Here is a 22,507-nt window from a genome sequence, read left to right as displayed (position 1 = left end):
TTAGAGATACCTATGAGCCTCTGGAACCTGTCACCCCACCCATGCCTTGCGCTCTGAGCCCATCCCCTCCCCCAAGCCCACTTCCTGTCGTGTATTCACCATTCCTCCTAAACTGCCACGCTGTAATGCTGAATGTTCTGTACTCTGCAAAGTTCTCAGCGTTATCCCTCTGCGCCCCCTTTAATGAGTTTCAGGAACGACATAATGTTGAACTTCTCTTCCACCGACTTCTCCTCGGTGTCCAGTTGTTTGTGAAAGAGTCCACTCCCCATCCCAAAGACCCTTCCCCCAGCTCGAACATTCTCCATCCACCTGGACCCATTTCTCTAGCGTTTACTTTTACTGAATCAGTTCTTTGAGAAATTTCAATGTGACACTGGTTGTTTTAATTTCTCTGCATCCCCGTCACCCTATCCAACCTGTCACTCTCTGAACAGACTGTATGTTGTATGCTTCGATCCAACACTGACTGTGTTATTCAGCCTGTGCCGATAAGAGTGGTGCTGCTGTAGTCTGGTGGACTCATCTCTCCATTTCAGAGGCTGAGTGCCAGCTCTAAGATACCTCCACATATCACCTGCTGCTCCAAAACCCTGCCATGGCACATCAGGCCATCTTATTAACTAAATCTGACAACAGTTCATCTGGAGATTCCCACCCACTCGCCCCCACGTAACAAACCGAAACTGATGGTCCTCTGATAGCAGAGCTTGCTTTTATGTCCTCCAGAATATCCACAAACAGAACTGCCTGGGCAGACCCATTGCTTCAGCCTGCTCCTGCCACACAGAGGGGGTGCATGGATACACACGTGGGCTCAAGTTATACCTGTTCCTTCATGGGGTACAGAGACCATTCCTTGTTCTAGTTCTTTCCAGTCCCCATCCATAACTGTTTCTCCGATACATAGATGATATCATAGCTGTTGCTCCTCTCTCTTGTCCAGAATTGGAAAAGGTCATCGTTTCCAATTTGCACGAATCCCTCACTTTCACAAGGTCTATCTCTGATTCCTCCCTTTCTTTCCTCGACATCTCTGCTTCTATTTTTGGGGATAGACGGGTCACTGATATCCAGTATTAAGCCAGCGACTCCGACAGCTACTTGGAATATACATCCTCACACGCTGTTACCTGCAAATGCTCCGTTCCATTCCCCCAGTTCCTCCGTCTCAACCGCATTGCTTCTGATGATGTTAAGTTCAAAAATGTGGCCTCCGAAATGTCCACCTTCTTCCTCAACCGAGGATTCCCCAGCACTCTTCTCGACAAGGCCCTCAACCAGTTCTGACCCACCTCCTGCACTTCTACTCTCAACCTCTCTCCTCCCTCCTGCAACAGTGTTAGAGTTCTCCTTGTCCTTACCTACCATCCCACCAGCATTCACATGCAGAAGATCATCAGTCTGTATTCCCCCACCTCCAGCGAGATGCCACCACCAGACACATATTTGTCTCCTCTCCCTTCTCCGCCTTCTGACCATTTCTTCCGCGACACCCTAGTCCGCTCGTTATTCACTGCCAACCCATCGCCCCACCTCCACCTCCACCACCCCCCCAACACAGGTCCAGGTCACTTTCCCTTGCTGGAGGTGTCACACTTTCCCATTTACCTACTCCCTCCTCACTAACCAAGGGCCAAACATACCTCCCAGCTGAAGCATCATCCTATCAACATTTCCCACATTCGCTGCTCACATTGTGGTCTGCTCTAGATTACTTACAAGTCCACACCGACCCGCCGAAGTGCAACCCACCCATACCCCTACATTTACCCCTTACCTAACACTACGGGCAATTTAGCATGGCCAATTCACCTGACCTGCACATCTTTGGACTGTGGGAGGAAACCGGTGCACCCGGAGGAAACCCGGGTGCACAGGGAGAATGTGCAAACTCCACACAGTCAGTCGCCTGAGGTGGGAATTGAACCCAGGTTTCTAGCGCTGTGAGGCAGCAGTGCTAACCACTGTGCCACCGTTCTACATTGGGGAAACTAAAGTTAGACTGGGTGAACACTTCACAGTATATCCAAACTGTACCTGTGCAAAAGACCCTGAGTTTCCAGTTGCCTGCCAGTTTAATACCCCATCCTGTTCCCTGACCAATACCTCTGAGTCAGACTTGCTGCAGTGTTCCAGGGCATTTCAACGCAAGCTGGAAGAACAACACCTCATTTTCCGCGGGTGGACCCTGCAGCCCTTCAGACTCAAAATAATATTCAACAATTTTAGGGACTGAACTCCTCAATGCCCCCTACCCATTCACCAAGCCTAGTACTCACCCCGTATTGTTAGCTTCTAACAGTCTCCATTAACAGCTATTCAGCCTCTTCTGTATATAAATCAACATTTTCAGGGCTACCATCCGTTCTGAGGAAGGGCCACTAACCTAGAAACTTTAATTCTGATTTCTCTGCACAGAGGCAGTTAGACTCGAAACGTCAGCTCTTTTCTCTCGTTACAGATGCTGCCAGACCTGCTGAGATTTTCCAGCATTTTCCCTTTTTGGTTAGAACTTACTCGAGATTCAACTCAGATCGCAGCTTTGCTTATATCATTCAGATCAGTCAATTTGTCACAGTTCAGAAAGAAAAGAAAAAAACGATAGAGGGTAGCTCAGCAGGTCTGGCACCCTCTGAGCAGAGATCCGCAGAATTAACCTTTGATTCCAATATGACTTTTTCAGAACAGGGTTACATCATATTCGATACGTTAACTTTGTTTATCTCTGCAGATACTTCCTCAGCTGTGGCACTTCTTCATCATTTTTTATTTGTTTTTCATGTTTCTGTATCATTATATTTCATGCTTTTGGACAGGGCTACAAGCTGAATTTGGTTATTGTGGACAATGTAGTCCTTTCCTGTTCCTGTTATAGTTAGTGTGTCTGTGACACCTGTGTTACGGCCGAAATCTGTTTCTTCTTTAAGATTCAAAGAAAAAAAATACTTTTCTGAATATCCTGTAAATCTCAGGAACTCCACTTTGTTTGAAAAGACATTTTAGAGGCAGCTGAAATTTCATGAGATAACAGGAATAAATTATTGATGGTGGAGCACTCTGTGTCCTTCGTTGAACTAGCTTGTCTACCCCCTCCCAAAGGCTTGGATTACATATCACAGAATTATTTACAGCAAAAGTGGGGGAAACTCAGCCCATTGTCTCTTCCAGTTTGGAACGGCTATATCTCTACTGTTAGTCCCCTGCACTGTCCCCATAGCCCTCCACATTTTGTTATTAGTGTGTGCTTTTAATTTTAAGTATCCTGCCATATATGAACAATATGATCAAGCTCAAACAAAAAAAAAACAGAACTTAGAGGGCAAGCTGAGCAGGTCTGGCGGTATCTGTGAAGAGAAATCAAAGTTAATGTTTCTGGCCCAGTGATCCTAATCGAACTGTATTCTCAATGATTAAGTTGTGTGTATATTAAATATAGTTCACTATATCACATTTAAAATCATCCTGTTAAGTTCATATTGTCATTCAGCATTGCATCTCTCAAATGTTGGCTGTTTCCTTGTTGTGCATTAGATTTAATTCTGTCTGGCAGAATGCGTGATGATGACTGGGGAATATCATTGTACAACACCCGCCCCCCCCCCCCCCCCCCCCCCCCCGCAGTCTCCACAGCCACTATCCCATTCTGTCCTATCTCCCAGCGAATGACATGTTCATTCAAACCTGACTCATTAATTCATAAGTCGAAATGATTAAGTTCATTGTACTTATCACTTTTGGTTTGGACTGAGGCCAAAATGCGCAAAAAAGTACAGTTTTACAGCAAATAAAACTGCATTTAGAAGTTTGTCAATTTGTATAAATAAATTACTGAAGCATATTCCCTAGTTGCCTTATGAGAGCAGTGAGAGGAACATTCAGAGAAGTCCACACTTCCTATCTATGTTCAGGGCGACTGTGCCCAGTGACAGTGTGTTGGCTGACGGTTGTTCCCGTGGAGGAGAGAACAGCACAGTAACAACATCCTGATTGTGTTTCTTTTGGTGGATGGAGGGATTTGGGGAGAGATGGTAACAGCAGAGTAAACGGACAAAAGACAAAAGACATTCTCCCTCACAACTGACTTCACTAGAGCAATTGGTGATGTGAGATTTGACCAATAGCCAGCAATGTCAACATGTCGTCCAGTCCAGTTATATTGTGAACTGAATGTGCTGTATTGAAAGCTGGGACTGGTTGTCAGTGACTATGATTAATGTCAGTCTCCACGCAATGTAACTGTGTCACTGGAGGGTTTCCCTCTCTTATTGGTGAAGGGCTTCATTCACTATGCTATCCCACTGTAGTAGCAGATGCATCAATTTCAACAGTAACAGAGATCCATGGCTGCCTAGACACAGAGAGAACAGATCCGAATCTGAGAATAGCGGACGGGAACATTACAACAATGGAGAGGAGGTTTCCCTTGAATCTTTTCAAGATTTCCCCCAGTTGGGAATTTCTACCATATCGGATATCAGTGCTGATTATTATTGGGCGGGGTGGAGGGTGTGCTACTAACCTATTACTAACCTCTTGTCGGTATTCTCTACCTCTGTCCATTCATTAATCTCACAAGCAAGTTTGAACTTCGTTGCAATTTCTGTTATCTATATTTGTCAGAGAAAGAAACTCTTGTCTTCAGTTTCAATTGCAGTCTCCATTCATTACCCATGAATTACAGACCACTCCCTCACCAACATCTGCGAACAAAATGGTGCTCAACCTCGAGATCCCTTTTTGCCCTGAACTGATTTATGTCTTCTGTTCTCTCTGTCACCAAACCAGTCCACTCCCAGCTCCTAGTATCCCCAATCTTCATCTCTGCGTCAGTGCTGTTGCTGAACAAACCATTGGCTGCACGTTGGTAAAATTCAGACTTAATGCTTCAAGCTTTCTTCTGACAATCTTTTCAATCATAAAATTGTTCTTGTCTTGGACGTTACTTCATGATTAAGGCAATATATGAACGTAGGAATGTCGCTGGATGTAATTCAGAAGCAATGCTAATTAAACGAAAGATATTGTTTCAAGTGATTTGTTTCAATTCCATCACAGCTGATGACAAGACTTCAATAAAACTGATAAGAATTGGAATAAAAGTGAATTTCACAAAAACAACCATAAAAGCAACTTTTTGTCTGAAAACGTTCCTGTTTCACTGATCAGTAAGATAATCTAATATTATTACCTGGTCTGGGTTAAGTGAGACTTCAGGTCCATAACAATGTGTTTAACTTTATATTGGCTTGTGGAATGGCCTTAGAATCAGGGCAATTAGTGATGGTCACCAAATGCTGCCCTTGGCAGAGATGCCAACATCCCACGAAAGAACAAAATTGAAGGTGAAATCAAATAATGGAAGACGCTGAAAATCTGAAATTATACAAGGCAATACAAAGAAACGAACAGAAAGTGCTGGGGAGCTTTCCTGAACTGAAAGCACTTGGAAAAGTGTGTGTTTAATACCGTTGACAGGGATGTGTGCTTTGAAAGGAAGGAGGAATCAATAGAGAAAGAGGGATACAGAAGAAAAAAGAGGAAACAAAGAGAATGATGATCAGCTCGGCTGGAAATAAAATATGAGATTCACCTCATTTATTTTTCGCCATTCCCATCTTCCTGAATATCATGCACATGTACATATAGGTATTTCCCGCTTTTCAAAAGTTCGCTTTTCGCCACCTCCCTTCCCAAATGACCTACATTAGGCCTTGTTTCGCTAACCAAAAGAAATTCAAAGAGGATTTTCACTTTTACGAAGAAAGGCGATTTTTTCCCCATATAAATTAGTGCAACTGCACTTTACACCATATCAGCTTGCGAATGGTTTCTTTCAGATAGTGAGGGAAGCCTGTATTTATCTAAGGTTATGTTTTAAGGGATTTGATTCCCCCTGTCAGTATTCTCTGAGTGTGGTCATCTTCTTATATTTGTTAACGGGATATGGGTATCTCTGACTGGGCCAGCATTAGTTCATTTTCCCAGTTGCCCTTGAGATGAACTTGAGCCACTGCAGTCCACGTGATTGATCTGATTTGATTTGGTTAATTTTAATCAAATGTACAATGGAAAGGTTTGATTTGCGAGGAGTGCAGGCACATGACAGTAAACAAGAAAACAGTGATCGTGGGGTACTTACATACAGTGAGGCAAACATGGTTACAGCTTCACAGGAGGTGAGCAAAGCAAAATCGACATTAGCAAGATTAATTTTATTGGAAAAGTGAGAGATATCAATTTGTCAGTCTAATAATGGTAGGGAAGGAAGTGTCCCTGAGCATACATCGTCCATGTTTTCAACCTTTGTGTCTCCTCCCTGTTAGAAGCGGTTATAGGAGATCATTATTGTTTTGGGAGAGATCTTTGATGTTGCCAGCCTTTCTGCGACAATGACAAGTATAAATGACGGAGGTTGTCTTCCGTGATGGTCTGGACTGTGCACACAACCGTCTGTAGTTTTATTTTATGGTCCTGTGCAGAGCAGTTACCATGTCAGACCATTATGCACCCGAATAGAATGTTTGCAGTTGCCAGTGTAAGGAACATTGGGAGATGGGTTGATCCAAAATAGGTAGATATAATAATTGCTGTTAAATGGATACACATGTTCTGGTTGCTGTTTTGTGAACAATTGAAGTTTAACCGATAATTTTAAATTATGTCTTTCATACCAAAACCCAGTTGAGTTTATTGCATTGCCAGCAACGAACCAATGAGCTATCACCCGCTTCAAACGAATAGAGAAGCCATCACCATCACAACGACGGCGAAATAGACAGATACGAAGGGAAGGAGAAAGAGAACACAGCGAGGGAAACAGATGGACAGTCAATCAAAGAGAGAAAGGAAACAAAACAAGGAAACAAACAGTCACATGGACAGGGAGCAGGGAAGATAGTAGGTTCAGCGAAAGAAACAGAAGGCAGGGAATGGAAAACAGAGGGAAACAGACAGTGTGAGTGACACAGTGAGAGACAAAGGGAACGGGGAGCTGGGGATGGGGTCACAGGGAGCTGGGGGTATGGGAGAAGCTGGGGATGAGGCCTGGAGAGACCTGGGAGTGAGCACTGGAGGGAGCTAGGGGGGTGGAGGTGAGGACTTATTTTGACCTGTACCAAGATGTCCAGGCAGGTCAAAGTAAGCAAGGATGTACAGAACGATGGCTGTAAAACATGTCTGAGAGGGATATCGGTTACGCTGCACAGAGCATGCGCTAGGTGAGATCAGCATGAACAAGATCAGCATTATCTGAGATTAGAGTCCATTCATCAGTATAATAACAGCCAGGAAGAAGCCGTTACTGAACCAGCTGATCTGTATTTTCAAGCTTCTGTATCTTTTAGCCTGATGGAAGAGGTTGTGGGAGATCTTTACATGGATGTGATGGGTCTTTGGTAATGTTAGAAATAAGAAAATTTCAGTTCAACAGGCCATTTGTCGGTCAAATCCTGCCCTGATCCAGATCCTCTATCTAAATGAGTCGCCAATCTTCTGAGGGTCTGTATCCCTTTGCACCCTGCACAATCATGTATCTTTCTGGAAACATCTTAAATGGAGCACAACTGGTCACAGTCCTCCATTTTAAGAATCTGCCTTCCTTTACTACGCTCTGTACCCTGTTGTCCAGCCAGTTCTTTATCCATGTAGCTAGCACACCCTGGACACCATGTGACTTCACTTTCTCCATAACCCGACTATGGAAAAACTTACCAAACGTATTCCTGAAGTCCATGTACATGACATCTACAGACCCTCCCTCATCAATCAACTTTGTCACTTCCTGAAAGAATTCTATTAAATTGGTAAGTCATTACCTTCCCAGCACATAACCATCTTGTCTATCACTCATAAGACCATTTTCATCCAAATGAGGAAAGACCCTATCCCTCAGTATCTTCTCTATCAGCTCCCCTACCTCTGATGACAGGCTCACTGGTCTATAATTAACTGGATTATTCATGCTACCCTTCTTAAGCAACAACTTTCCATTCCTCCGGGACCTCATTTGTGTTCAAGGATGCTACAAAGATATCTATTAATGCCCCAGCTATTTCCTGTTTCCCTTCCCTCAGTAATCTGCGATAGCGGTGGAGCTTCTCATCAAAAGGAAGAAGGTAGCTTACGTAAGGTGGAGGAAGCTATGGTCAAGCTCAGCTCTAGAGGGTCACAGGCAGGCGAGGAAGGAGCTCAAAAATGGTCTGAGGATAGCCAGGAGGGGGCACGAGAAAGGCTTGGCAGAACTGATTAGGGGGAACACAAAGGCATTTTACACTTATGTGAGGAATAAGAGAATGGTCAAAGAAAGAGCAGCGCCGATCAGGGATAGCATTAGGAACTTCTGTGTGAAGTCTGAGGATGGAGGGGAAGCCCGAAATGTGTTTTTTTGCTTCTGTACTTACGAAAGAAACGAACTTTGTAGTGAATGAAACCTTTGAAGAGCAGGTGTGTATGCTGGAATGGATAGAGATAGAGGAAGCTGATGTGCTCAAAATTTTGTCAAACATTAAGATTGAAAAGTCGCCAGGCCTGGACCAGATTTGTCCTCGGCTGCTTTGGGAAACGAGAAATGCAATTGCTTCGCCACTTGCGAAGATCTTTGCATCCTCGCTCTCCACTGGTGTCGTACCTGAGGACTGGAGAGAGGCAAATGTAATTCCTCTCTTCAAGATAGGAAATAGGGAAATCCCCGGCAATTATGAACCTGTAAGTCTCACATCTGTCGTCTGTAAGGCGTTAGAAAGAATTCTGAGGGATAGGATTTATGACCATCCGGAAGAGCATGGCTTGATTAAATGCAGTCAACACGGTTTTGTGAGGGGCAGGTCATGCCTCAAAAAATTTATTGAGTTCTTTGAGGATGTGACTAGAAACGTTGATGAGGGTCGAAGTGTGGATGTGGTGTATATCGACTTCAGCAAGGCATTTGATAAGGTTCCCCATGGTAGGCTCATTCAGAAGGTCCGGAGGAATGGGATACAGGGGAACTTACCTGTCTGGATACAGAATTAGGTAGCGAACAGAAGACAGCGAGTGGTAGTATAAGGAAAATATTCTGCCTGGAAGTCAGTGGTGATTGGTGTTCCACAGGGTTTTCTACTTGGGCCTCTACTGTTTGTAATTTTTCTTCATGGCTTAGATGAGGGGATTGAAGGATGGGTCAGCAATTTTGCAGATGACACAAAGGTCGGAGGTGTCGTTGACAGTATAGACGGCTGTTGCAGGCTGCAGTGGGACATTGACAGGATGCAGAGATGGGCTGAGAGGTGACAAATGGAATTCAACCGGGATAAATGCGAGGTGATGCATTTTGGAAGGTCGAATTTGAAAGCTGAGTATAGGATTAAGGATAGGATTCTTGGCAGTGTTGGAGGAACAGAGGGATCTTGGTGTGCAGGTATGGCAGTGGCCACCCAAGTGGACAGGGTTGTTGAGAAAGCATATGGTGTTTTGGCTTTCATTAACAGGGAGATTGAGTTTAAGAGTCCTGAGATCTTGTTGCAGCGCTATAAAACTTTGGTTAGACCGCACTTGGAATATTGCGCCCAGTTCTGGTCGCCCTATTATAGGAAAGATGTTAGTGTTTTGGCGAGGGTTCAGAGGTGGTTTACCAAGATGCTGCCAGGACTGGAGGGCTTATCTTATGAAAAGAAGTTGACTGAGCTTGGACTTTTTTCATTGGAGAAAAGGAGGAGGAGATGGGACCTGACTGATTATACACGATAATGAGAGGCAAAGATATTGTCGATAGCCAGAGACTATTTCCCAGAGCAGGGATGGCTAACACGAGGGGTCATAGTTTTAAGCTGGTAGGAGGAAACTATAGAGGGGATGTCAGAGGCGGGTTCTTTACACAGAGAGTTGTGAGAGCATGGAATGCGTTGCCAGCAGTTGTGGAAGCAAGGTCATTGGGGACATTTAAGAGACAGCTGGACATGCATATAGTCACAGAAATTTGAGGGTCCATACACGAGGATCAATGGTCGGCACAACATCATGGGCTGAAGGGCCTGTTCTGTGCTGTACTGTTCTATGTTCTTTGTTCTTTGTTCTAAATGTTGGCAGCCTTTCTGCAGCAACGAGCCGTGTAAGTAGAGTCGATGGTTGGGAGATTGGCTGTGCACCCATCCTTCTGTCGTTTCTTGCGGTCCTGGGCAGAGCATTGCTGTATGAAGCGGTGAAGCATCCAAATAGTATGCTCTCAATGGTGTACCTTTCGAAGTAGTACATGCTGAATTTCCTGGGCGTCCTGAGGAAGAAGAGGCGTTATTGAACCTTCTTGACTGTCACACCTATGCAAGAAGACCAGGGTAGGTTGTCAGTTATCGTCACTCTGAGGGAGTTGATGCTCTGCACTGCCTCAACCATTGATGTCGATGACGGTGGGTTCCTCTCCTTTCTTTCTGAACTCAATGATCAGTTCCTTACTATTGCCGAATTTGAGATAGAGGCTATTATCATTACACCATGCCACGAAGCCCTCAATCTCCTTTCTGTATTCTGACTGAACGTTGTTTCATATCCCTCCTGATTTGGTGATGTCATCAGCGAACTTGTAGCTGGCGTTGTTTGGAATTTGAAAACACAGCCACGTGTGTACTGGGAGTACAGTAGGGGTGAAGACAGAGATATTGGAGTAGAGGGAGTAGGTTATGGGGATGAGGACACAGCCATGGGAGTGCAGGGAGTACAGCAGGGGGCTGAGGACACAACCATGGGAGTACAGGGAGTACAGTAGGAGGCTGAGGGCACAGCCATGTGTGTAAAAGGAGTACAGTAGGGGACGGAGGTCACAGCTGTGGATATACAGGGAGTACAGTAGGGGATGAGGACACTGCTGTGGGTGCACGGAGAGTACAATAGGGGGCTGAGAACACATCCTCCAGTAGTTCCAATGTTCAGTTTTATTTTGGAGAATGTACAGATACCTATCTTCACAGACTGTGGTCTGTGTGTCAGAAACCAGGGTATCCAGTTGCAGAGGGTGGAGCCATGAGTTTTGGTCAGTAGTTTTGAGATAAGTCTGGAGGGAATAATGATGTTGAAGGTGGATCTGTAGTCAATGACCAGGAGTCTGATGTATGCATCCTTGTTGTCCAGATGTTCCATGGATGAGGGCAGGGCAGGTATATGGCATCCGTTGTGGGCCCGTTACATCAGTCGGCACATTCTAGGACAGCAGGTCAGGCTGGGAGACTGGAGGTGATGTGGGCCATAACCAGCATCTCAAAGCACTTCATGTTTATTGAGGTCAGAGCCACTGGGCGGTAGTCATTAAGGAATGTTGCACGTGTTTTCTCACTCGGAGAAAATGAGGACTGCAGATGCTGGAGATCAGAGCTGAAAAATGTGTTGCTGGAAAAGCGCAGCAGGTCAGGCATCATCCAAGGAGCAGCTGAATTGACGTTTTGGGCATGAGCCTCGGATGTACCTGTGCCGGATGTCACCATGGCAGACATGATCAGTCTTCCTGCAGGTCAAGTCAAGGAGAGCGACAGGCCTGGAGAGTGTTCCCGGCTGAGCACTCAGATCCTGTGAGGACCAACTGACAGAAGTATTTACAAACAACTTCAACCTCTCCTTCCTGAAGCCGAAATCCCAGCCTGCTTCAAGAAAACCACTATCATCCTTGTACATGAGCAAACACAGAGCTGAAAAATGTGTTGCTGGAAAAGTGCAGCAGGTCAGGCAGCATCCAAAGAGCAGGAGAATCGACGTTTTCGGCATGAGCCCTTCTTCAGGAATGAGGAAAGTGAGCTAACCAGGCTAAGATAAAAGGTAGGGAGGAGGGACTTGGGGGAGGGGCGTTGGAAATACGAAAGGTGGAAGGGGAGGGAGAAGTCTGAGGCGGTCCAGGTAAATTCTCAGACTCCTCCCTCTCCTTCCTAGACCTCTCAATTTCTATCTCGGGCGACCAAATCAGCACGGACATTTAATATAAACCGACCGACTCGCACAGGTACCTAGACTACACCTCCTCCCACCCTGCCCCCTGTAAAAACGTCATCCCATATTCCCAATTCCTTCGCCTCCACCGCATCTGCTCCCAGGAGGACCAGTTCCGATAGCAAACAATCCAGATGGCCTCCTTCTTCAAAGACCGCAATTTCCCCTCAGACATGGTCGACGATGCTCTTCACCGCATTTCCTCCACATCCCGCTCCTCCGCCCTTGAACCCCACTCCTCCAATTGCCAACAGAACATAACCCCATTGGTCCTCACCTACCACCCCACCAACCTCCAAATACATTGTATCATCCGTCGTCATTTCGGCCACCTCCAAACGGACCCCACCAGCAAGGATATATTCCCCTTTCCTCCACTGTCAGTGTTCTGAAAAGACCACTCCCTCCATGACTCCCTCGTCAGGTCCACACCCTCCCACCAACCCAACCTCCACTCCCGGCACCTTCCCCTGCAAACGCAAGAAATGAAAATGTTGCACCCACACCTGCCCCCTTACTTCCCTCCAAGGCCCCAAGGGATCCTTCCATATTTGCCACAAATTCACCTGCACCTCCATACATATTATTTACTGCATCCGCTGCACCCGATGTGGCCTCCTCTATATTGGGGAGACAGGCCGCCTACATGTGGAACGTTTCAGAAAACACCTCTGGGACACCCAGACCAACCAACCCAACCTCCCCGTAGCTCAACACATCAACTCCCTCACCCACTCCGCCAAGGACATGCAGGTCCTTGGTCTCCTCCATCGCCAGACCATGGCAACACGACGGCTGGAGAAAGAGCGCCTCATCTTCCGCCTCGGAATCCTTCAACCACAAGGGATGAATTCAGATTTCTCCAGCTTCCTCATTTCCCCTCCCCCCACCTTGTCTCAGTCCCAAACCTCGAACTCAGCACCACCTTCCTAACCTGCAATCTTCTTCCTGACTTCTCCGCCCTCACCCCCTCTCCGTCCTATGACACTCACCTTAACCTCCTTCCAACTATCGCATTTCCAACGCCGCTCCCCCAAGTCCCTCCTCCCTACCTTTTATCTCAGCCTTCTGGGCATACTTTCCTCATTCCTGAAGAAGGGATCATGCCCGAAACATCGATCCTCCTGCTCCTTGGATGCTGCCTGAACTGCTGCGCTTTTCCAGCAACACATTTTTCAGCTCTGATCTCCAGCATCTGCTGTCTTCACTTTCCCACAGTCCTTTGGGAGTCAGGAAGTGCCATTTACATGAACCACCTGAACAAAAGACCTGAGGGCATTTTTGCTCAGTTTCGAGATGTTACAGTGATGGTTGGATGGGCAGGTGATATTCATGAAGTTGGGAGACTTCAAAGAAGCTTGGACAGTTTAGGACTGTGGGCAAACACGTTGCTGATGGAATATAATATGGGCATGTGTGAGAGTATGCACTTTGGTAGGCGGACTAGAGGCAGACACTATGTTCTAATAGGATCCATTAAACCTGAAGCACAAAAGGATTTTGAAACACTCGTCCTCTGTTATGGTTACTGTGCAGGTTCAATTGGCAGTTAGGAAAGCAAATGCAATGTTCGCATTCATTTCAAGGGATCTAGAATTAAAGAGAGGAGTCATACCGCTGAGAATGTAATGGGCAATGTTCAGACGGCATTTCGAATGTTGGGAGCTATTTTGGGCAATATCTCTGGGAAAAGATCAACTGGTGTTGGAGGTGATCCATCCTGGGGATGGTGGCTTGTCATAAGCGGCAGTGTGTGTTCTCGAGGGAATTTAGAAGAATGGGAGGCGAGGCATCTGATAGAAACTGATTGTATCAATCTTTGCAGTAATCAGTCAGTGTGTAGAAGATAAGTCCACTACTCATAGAGACTATGATAAAATGACACAGTTTCACAGAGAAGGAATGGGCTGAATGGACTCAATCTATAGCAATGTCTCATGCTGTTATGGTCATGTGGTCTATTTTTTCAGTGCAGAATTGTTTGTCTCTGAGCAGCTCTTGTAACCCTTGTATTTGTATGTTGATTTGACTTCACGTTCTGTTCAATGGTAACCTCTGTGATATGAACATTGGGAGGATTCAGTGTCGGCCAGTATTCCATTAAACGTTGAATATAAACAGCTATATGTGAGTCTCATGTGGCGGGAATACACTGTCTCTCAATTGATTGCCATTTTCAGTTTGGTATTTTCGAAGGATTCATCCTGTTACACCAGTATTGTTGAATTTAACAAAACAGATGCAATTTATCACAGCACAGAGGGACAATAAGTTATCGAACACTGAACATCCTTCTAATAACAGAAACGTCTACAATGTTCTGTATCAGAAACACTGCTTTCCTGTTCATGTTCAAATCAGATAACCTGTCCCATCGAGAAGCTCAATTTGGAACTATTTTTTAAAAATCTTTTTTTGGATGTGACATCGCTGCGTGGGCCCACCATTTCTTGTCCGTCCCTCGTTGCCTCCCTGAGAAAGTGGTGCTGAGCTGCCTTCTTCAACCGCTGCAGTCCACTTGCTGTGTGTTGACCCACAATGCTATTAAGGAGGGAATTCCAGGGTTTTTACCAGTAACAGTGTAGGAACGGCGATATATTTCCACATCAGGATGTTGATTGGTTTGGAAGGGAATTTATAGGTGATGCCATTCCCATCAGTATGCTGGCCTTGTAATTCCAGATGTAAGTGTTCGAGGGATTGGAAAATGCTCTCTGAGGATCTTTGGGGTATTTCTGCATTGTGTCATGTAGATGATACACACTTCTGCTACTGAGCGACGGTGGTGGAGGGAGTGAAAGCTTGTGAATGTGATGCCAATCAAATGGACTATTTTGTTCTGGATGGTTTCAAGCTTCTTTAGTCTTCTTGGGTCTGCACTCATTCAGGCAAGTGGGAGAATTCCATCTCATTCCTGACTTGTGCCTTTTAGATGATTGACAGGCTTTAGGAAGTCAGGAGTTGAGTTACTCGCGCAGTATTCCTAACCTCTGATCTGCTCTTACATTTATGTGGTGAGTGAATTGAGTTTCTAATCAATTCTAACCCCCAGGATATTAATAGTGGGGAACTGAGTGATGATAATGCTGCAAATACTAAGTTGTTATATTGTTTCTTATTGATGATGGTCATTGTCTGGCATCTGTGTAGTGCACATTTTACTTGCCACTTGTCAGCCTAAGATGGAGAGGGACAGATCTTGTGGCATTTTAGCACGGACTGCTTCCGTATCTGAGCATTTGTGAATGGTGCTGAACTTTGTGCAGTCATTGGCGAATATCCCCAGGTCTGACATTATGATGGAGGGAAGGTCATTGATAAAGCAGCTGAAGATGCTTGGATCTAGGATTTATCCGGAGAGTCACTGAAGGTGTTGTCTTGTGTGGTGATGAAGGTGATGACTTTGCAGTATCGAGTGCCTTCAACCGTTTCTTGATATCAGTCAATCGAATTTGCTGAAGACCGCTATCTGTAATGATAGGGACCAAGGGAGGAGACTGAAGTGGATTATCCACTCGAAACCTCTGAGTGAAGAATTCTGTGAAATCTTCTGCCTTATCTTTTACACTGATGTACTGAGCTCCTCCATCATTGAGGTTGGGGATATTTGTGGAGCCTCCTCCTCCGGTGAATTGTTTAGTCGTCCAGCACTATCCACGATCAGTTTCGCAGGACTGAAGAGCTCAGATCTGATGTGTTAGTTCTGGGATCGCTTAGCTCTGCCTGTCCCTAGCATTGTATGCTATTTGGCATGTAAATAGTTCTGTTTGGAAACTTCAGCAGATTAACATTTTATCTTTATGTATGCCTGGGTCTGCTCCTGGCTTGCCCTCCTGCACTCTCTTTTGAACCAGGGTTGATCCACTTGCTTGATGGCAATTGTTAAGTGGGGGATATGAGGTTATAGGTCACAGGGACTCCCAGAGCATCTACCACCCGACTCTATCGCACTGAGCTGCGTCCTGTGCCAGATCAGTCCTGCCTTTGGGACAGGACATATCCAGGGATGGTGATGGTGCTGTCTGGGTTTTATCTGCAATCTAAAATTCCGTGAGTATGCCTATGTCAAGCTGTTGCTTGACTGGTCTGTAAAACAATTGTCCCAATTTTGGTACGAGCCCTCATTGTTAGTAAGGAGGACTTTGCAGGTTTCTAACGTTCACTTTTTCGGTATCCAGGTCAATACATCTGGTTTCATTTCTTTGAGATTTTGTAGCCCATCTGACTGACTCGCTAAACCATTTCAGAGGGCGATTGAGAGTCAATCACATTGCTTTGGGTTTGGAGTCAACGGTCGGCCCAACCAGATGGGAAATGGAAGATTCCTTCATTGAAGATTCCTTCAGTGAACCAGATGGATTTTTATGACAATTGGCAACGATTTCATTCTCATAGGCAGAATATTAATTGCAGGGATATTTTAAAATTATTGAATTGAATTGCCACCCTCTGCAGTGGCGGGATTCGAACCTCGGTCCACAGAACAGGAGCTGATTTTCTGGATTGATAATCTCGCGGTAATACGGTGAAGCTTAATTGGAATCACATGTTGTACTTGACTGCTATTCATTGTGTTGTCCTGTTTTTCTATCATTGTTATGTTATTGTGGAACCTCATCCTTCAGTAAATCCTGACTGAAATACACTGTGAAGATCGTCCTCCCCACTGCTCGAATTTCATTCAGTCTGTTTTGTTTGAACAGACATTTCAAGGCAGCTGCACATCAGAGAACAGGATGAGATAATTGGTGATTGTGCACTGTAGCTGTCACCGGACCAGCGTGTCTGTCCAGGCACCGAAAGTGTTTATTATGGGTCAGAGAACCGCAGAATTATTATAGCACAAATGGAGGTCAGTCAGCCCATCGTGGGGTCACAATCTCTCCAACTGCACAACTGGATATAGAGAGATTATGTGGAGATAGATTGCATGAGAGAAATAAACAGAGAGAAAGAAAGTGAAGAGAGTTAAAGTAAGAGAGAATAGAAAGGGGAGCGACTAACTGAGAGAGGGATGAAGAGGCGTTAGATGAGGGTGAGGTTAAATAGATCAGAAGACAGCATGAAGGTGGATAGATATGGACAGACAGAATTCAGAAGTTTCATTCAGAAATTCCTTTGGACTGCAAACCCTTTGTCTGAGTGTCATACACAGTAAGCAGTTTGCTGATACTGGCTGTCATCCCAGATCAATTCTTTCCAATAATGTCACAGAGTTAGGTTACTGACAGCTAAACAAAATCCATTCGGCCAATAGATTAGTACATGGAGAAGGTGGATTTTAAAAAATATATATAATATGCCAAGACCAGCAGGAAATGATAACCCCCACTGTGTGAGAGACTGGTCCAGAGAATCTTTGTCAGGTGGATCGCTGACTGTCGTAGAAATTAAACTGATTGGACTCAGATGCGAGCAAGAGCAAAGAAAAAGCTTTATTTTTAACCACTGCATGGAACCATTACACTTCACAAACACGCCTTGTGTAAGGGCCCTGAATATAATTAACGTATTCCTTTTGTATTCTTCTTATCACACGCTCAAGGACAAGGGCTGGGAAACATTCGAGTTCTTATTTTCTCACTCCCTTGCTGTGGACATAACTCTCTTTCTGTTTTCCTTAGCTTTTCTGCTGAATTCGCCTGCTCGCCAGGCCAGGTTGAATGCATACAAAGTTCAGCAAAGACAAGCTGTCTCCTCTACTGCAGAATTCAGCATAGTGTTTGCAACTTTCAGAAAAGTTTTAGAATTAGCATAGCATTCTCTTTCAGGTTTCACAGAAAATGTTAAGTTTGTTTCTTTTCCATTGCACTGACAGACGGGAAATCAGGATCTCGGCTGTGGATCAAATAATGATTGATAAATATCACACACCACTTCCATAGTTTTGTAATCCACATTTCAATTTATATAGTTCCATATCAGGAGTGCATTTTAACAACCTTATGTTTTTGAAGTTTGCATATTTTGGATTGAACAGAAAATCATTTATTTCGCTGTATTTTGTATTGCATAAAGGCATTTCATTAATATTGTCTCTGCTAATTCCTCATTGTAGATATACACTTTAATCTGTTCTTCATATGAGTTATAAAGAGTAACGTTCCAACGCGAGTGAGTGGGGAACATCACTGTCCCTCCGCCGAAACTGAACAGTCATGTCCCCGAATCCTCTCCATCTTCTCTCTTTTCCACAATGTAAATGAAGTCCAGTTAGATACTTCACAGCAGTTCCTTAACATCGATAACATCAACATCATGACCCACACCTGTCCTCTCTGATTCTGGAATAACTATCTGAATTGTCATGATTTGGAGATGCCGGTGTTGGACTGGGGCGTACAAAGTTAAAAATCACACAACGCCAAGTTATAGTCCAACAGCTTTAATTGGAAGCACAGTAGCTTTTGGAGCGACACTCCTTCATCAGTTGATAGTGGAGGGCTCGATCGTAACACAGAATTTATAGCAAAAATTTACAGTGTGATGTAACTGAAATGATACATTGAAAAATTGATTGCCTGTTAAGCCTGTCATCTGTTAGAATATAGTGATAGTTTCACTTCTTTCATGTGTAACTCACAAAACCTTTTTTTGAATGTTGCATTCTCGGGTTAGCTGTGAACAATGGTGATAGCTGGACAGTGTGTTGAAGATGTTAGCCCCCTGTGTTCTCTGTCTATGACCTGATGTTTAGACTGATTCTAATCTAAAAAGTGAGATAGCGGAGTTTTACATAAATTCATGCAGTTTTTGAGCTCAGTACAATGTACCTCTGCAAGTACAAATTCACCCCACAAAATATATATGTGCATGTGCGCCTATGTCTGTCTGCGTGTGTGTGTCTGTCTGGGGTGGGGGATGTGGGTGTGAGAAAGTGTGTTTGTGTGTGTGTAGTGAGTGCAGATTGTCGCAAGTCTGTGACGGGGTGCATGTGTGAGTGTGGGAGTGTGTGTGTCTATAAGGGTGTTTGTGGGTCTCTGTGTGCGCGTCTGTGTGTACATATGTTCGTGTGCATGTGAGAGTGTGTGTGTGTAGGAATATCTGTCTATGCGTGTGTAGTGCAATGGTGTTCACCTGTAATGTGACATGAACCCAAGGTCCCGGTTGAGGCCCTCCCTACGGGTACCAAACTTTGCTATCAGCCTCTGCCCGGCCACTTTTCCCTGCTGCCTGTCCCAAAGTCCACCTTGGAGAATGGTCACCCGAAGGTCCGAGGTTGAATGTCCTGGACCACTGAAGTGTTCCCCAACTGGGAAGGAACACTCCTGTCTGTTAATTGTTGTGCAGTGCCCATTCATCCGTTGTCGTAGCCTTTGCTCGGTTTCCCCAATGTACCATGCCTCCGGGCATCCTTGCCTGCAACGTATAAGATAGACAACGTTGGCTGAGTCACATGGGTACCTGCCATGTACAAGGTGGGAGGTGTTCCCACGCGTAATAGTGGTACCTATGTCCACAATCTGACACGTCTTGCAGCATTCACCGTGACAGGGTTGTATGGAGTTGTCCTGAGAGCCGGGCAGTTTGCTACGAACAATGATCTGTTTGAGGTTTGGCGGTTGTTTAAAGGCAAGTAGTGGAGGTGTGGGGAAGACCTTGGTACCCTGCTCATCCTCACTGATAATGTGTTGCAGGTCACGAAGAACATGGTGTAATTTTTCAGGCCCTGGGAAGTACTGAACAACGAAGGGGTACCCTGTCAGTTGCAGCGCGTGTCTGTCTCCTGAGGAGGTCATTACGGTTCCTTACTGTGGCACGTCGGAACTGGCGGTCGATGAGTTGAGCATCGTACCCCGTTCTTGTGAGGACATCCTTGAGAGCGCGTAGGGAACTCTGAAGGACTCTGAACGTGGCGGACACCTGGAAGTCAGGGTGAGGAGAGATCAGAAACTGGTAGCATTAGACTGGAATGTTCCAACAATGGGCGGGAGTTTATTCTGGGGGCTTTATTGGCTTTCCCAGCCTTGGATATCATTGGCATCCAGGACTGAAGATGTACTACTGGTTATTCAAACTGGTTACTATCCTAACCTTGCTATAGTTGGTGTTACTGGTAAGTCACTCGAGATGTCTAGTGAAACGGTCTGAACTGAATTGATGATCATGTGATGTAAATTTTGGGAAGGTGCAAGTCAATGTTTTCATTTCCAGTCAAAGCATCCATTCCTTAGAAATTATAACGAGCAAATTACTCGGGACAAGTTGCTCACCAATATGCGAGGATGAAACAGACGGTTCTCAACCTCTTTGATTCATTTCCTCCTGCACAGTTTGCATCTCCATATCTTCCCCATTCACCAATGCTTTCCAGTACAACCATTGTGACATCAAGTCTCCTCCTCAGCCTCAGTGCAACTCCTGAATAAACCAACATTTGTGCCTTTGTTAATTCCGGATACAGCTGTTTCAAGTCCCTTCTTAACACGAGTCCATTGCAAAGTAATTGCACTTGAGATGTTTAACTTGTTCTCTGCACAGAATCTGAAAGATGGGAAGACAGTGTATGGTGGTCACATCATTGGTTCATAATCTAGAGCCACAGAATAATAATCTGTTGATATAGGCTTGCCTCATGCTCATAAGAGAAAGAAATGGGGCATCCTTCCCTGGTCAGGTCTCTGTGTGACTGCAAACTCACAGCACTGTGTTTTACTCTTTTCAGTCCTGTGGAAAAGCTAAACCAGTCACTCAGTTCAAGACTGGCGTAACATGCTGGCCTGACCAGGTCTGCATACATCCCGTAAGGGCAGGTCAAAAGGAAAGATAACTCCCTTCTTCTGCCTGTATCCCATACTCCTGCAGCTGATTTCCATTCAGGTCGGTAGCTATTCACTGTTTTAGACGTATTCTTCGTGATTGAGTCTCTCTCCGAGAGTGATGTTCACCTCGATAGGCGCCTCTGGTGCTGGCTTTATTGATGTTGACCTACAGATGTAAGGATGGTTTAACTTCCAAATCAGTGACAGTGCATCGTAAACGAATGGTTTCCTGTGTCACATGAAGAAAATGTAGCCAGCAAAGTGAGGGAAAGGAATTATTGTGATCAACTCTGAGACCATTGTTGAGGCAGTGTTTGGGGTATTGTGGACAGATTTTATCTCCTTTATAAGGAGCAATCTCCTTATCACAGAAAGAATAAACAGGAGTTCCACCGGATTAATCCCTGGGATGACGGCACCATGAGGAGTGAGTGAAGGTTGATCTGTCGCGCTGTGAGATAATAAGAGGTGATTGCATTGAACCTTGAGAGGAATGGACAATCACTCCTTCTATTCTAAACAGACAATGGGAAGGTAATAAATTCCGTCACTTTTATTTCACTCAGGATGCATGAATCTGGATAGTTTAAGTGCCACTGAGGATGTTACGCCTACCCACCCCAACCCCCACTCCCCACAGTGATTGAGAGAGACAGAGAGGTCCAGGTTTTGAATAAACTCTCCCCACATTATTACTGTGCATTTGGTGCGTGATCCTGCACTGAATGTCATATTATCCGGCCATAGCATCCACAGTTCCTTCATTCTAAAACAGTTAACTATTCCCACCAGCTACTGACATTCATGAAGAACATGAATCCATATTCTCAGAGATGCAAGGTGCCTCCTTAAGGTTTAGACCAGAAGACTATAAGATACAGGAGCAGAAATTAGGCCAGTTTGCCGATCTAGTCTACGCCGCCATTCAATCATCACTGATAAGTTTCACAAGCCCATTCTCCGACGTTCTCCCCTTAAACCTTGATCCCCTGGATAATCAAAAAAAAATCATCGTCGCAAATATACTCAATGGCCTGGCCGCACAGCCTTCTCTGGCAATAAATTGCATAGATTCACCATTCCCTGCTTAAAGAAGTCTCCTTATCAACGTTCAAAAAGGTGTTCGCTTCAAGCTAAGGCTGTGTCCTTGGTTCCTTGTCTCTCCTACCAATGGAAACATCTTATGAAAATCCACTCTGTTCAGGTCATTCAGTATTCTGTATGTTTCAATTACATTTCCCCTCTTCCTTCTAAACTTTATCAAGTATAGACCCAAAGACTCAAACATTCCTCATACAATAAACTTTTCACTCCTATGACTATTCCTGTGAAAATCTTCTGAACAAGCGCCAGGGACAGTACATCCTTCCTGAGATATGGCGCTCAACAGTGCACGCAATACTCCAAATGTAGTCTCACCAAAGCTGTATACAGCCTGTTCTTTTATTCAATTTCTCTCGTAATAAATGCCATCAATAATAACTGCAACTGCCCTCCTAACTACTACGTCAACCTGCAAGCACTAGAACTCCCAAGTCCCTTTGCACTTCAGATTTCTGAATTTTCTACCCATTTAGGAAATAGACCATGTCTCTATTCTTCGTGCTAAAGTGCATGAACTCACACTTTCCGATGTTAGAATGCATCTGCCAACCCCTTTCCCTGGCCAATTCCTTCTTCAGCCCCTCCGCCTTCTCTCTCCGACCTGACTCTCTAAGTATCTTTGTTTCGTCTGCAAACTTAGCCAGAGTGCCCCCAGTTCCATCGTCGAGATTGTTAACGAATAAGTAAAAAGTCAT

This window comes from Chiloscyllium punctatum, chromosome 29 (genome assembly GCF_047496795.1).
Source record: "Chiloscyllium punctatum isolate Juve2018m chromosome 29, sChiPun1.3, whole genome shotgun sequence".
In the NCBI taxonomy this organism is placed as follows: domain Eukaryota; kingdom Metazoa; phylum Chordata; class Chondrichthyes; order Orectolobiformes; family Hemiscylliidae; genus Chiloscyllium; species Chiloscyllium punctatum.
The sequence above is the reverse complement of the archived record's forward strand: the minus strand, read 5'-3'. Positions refer to the sequence as shown.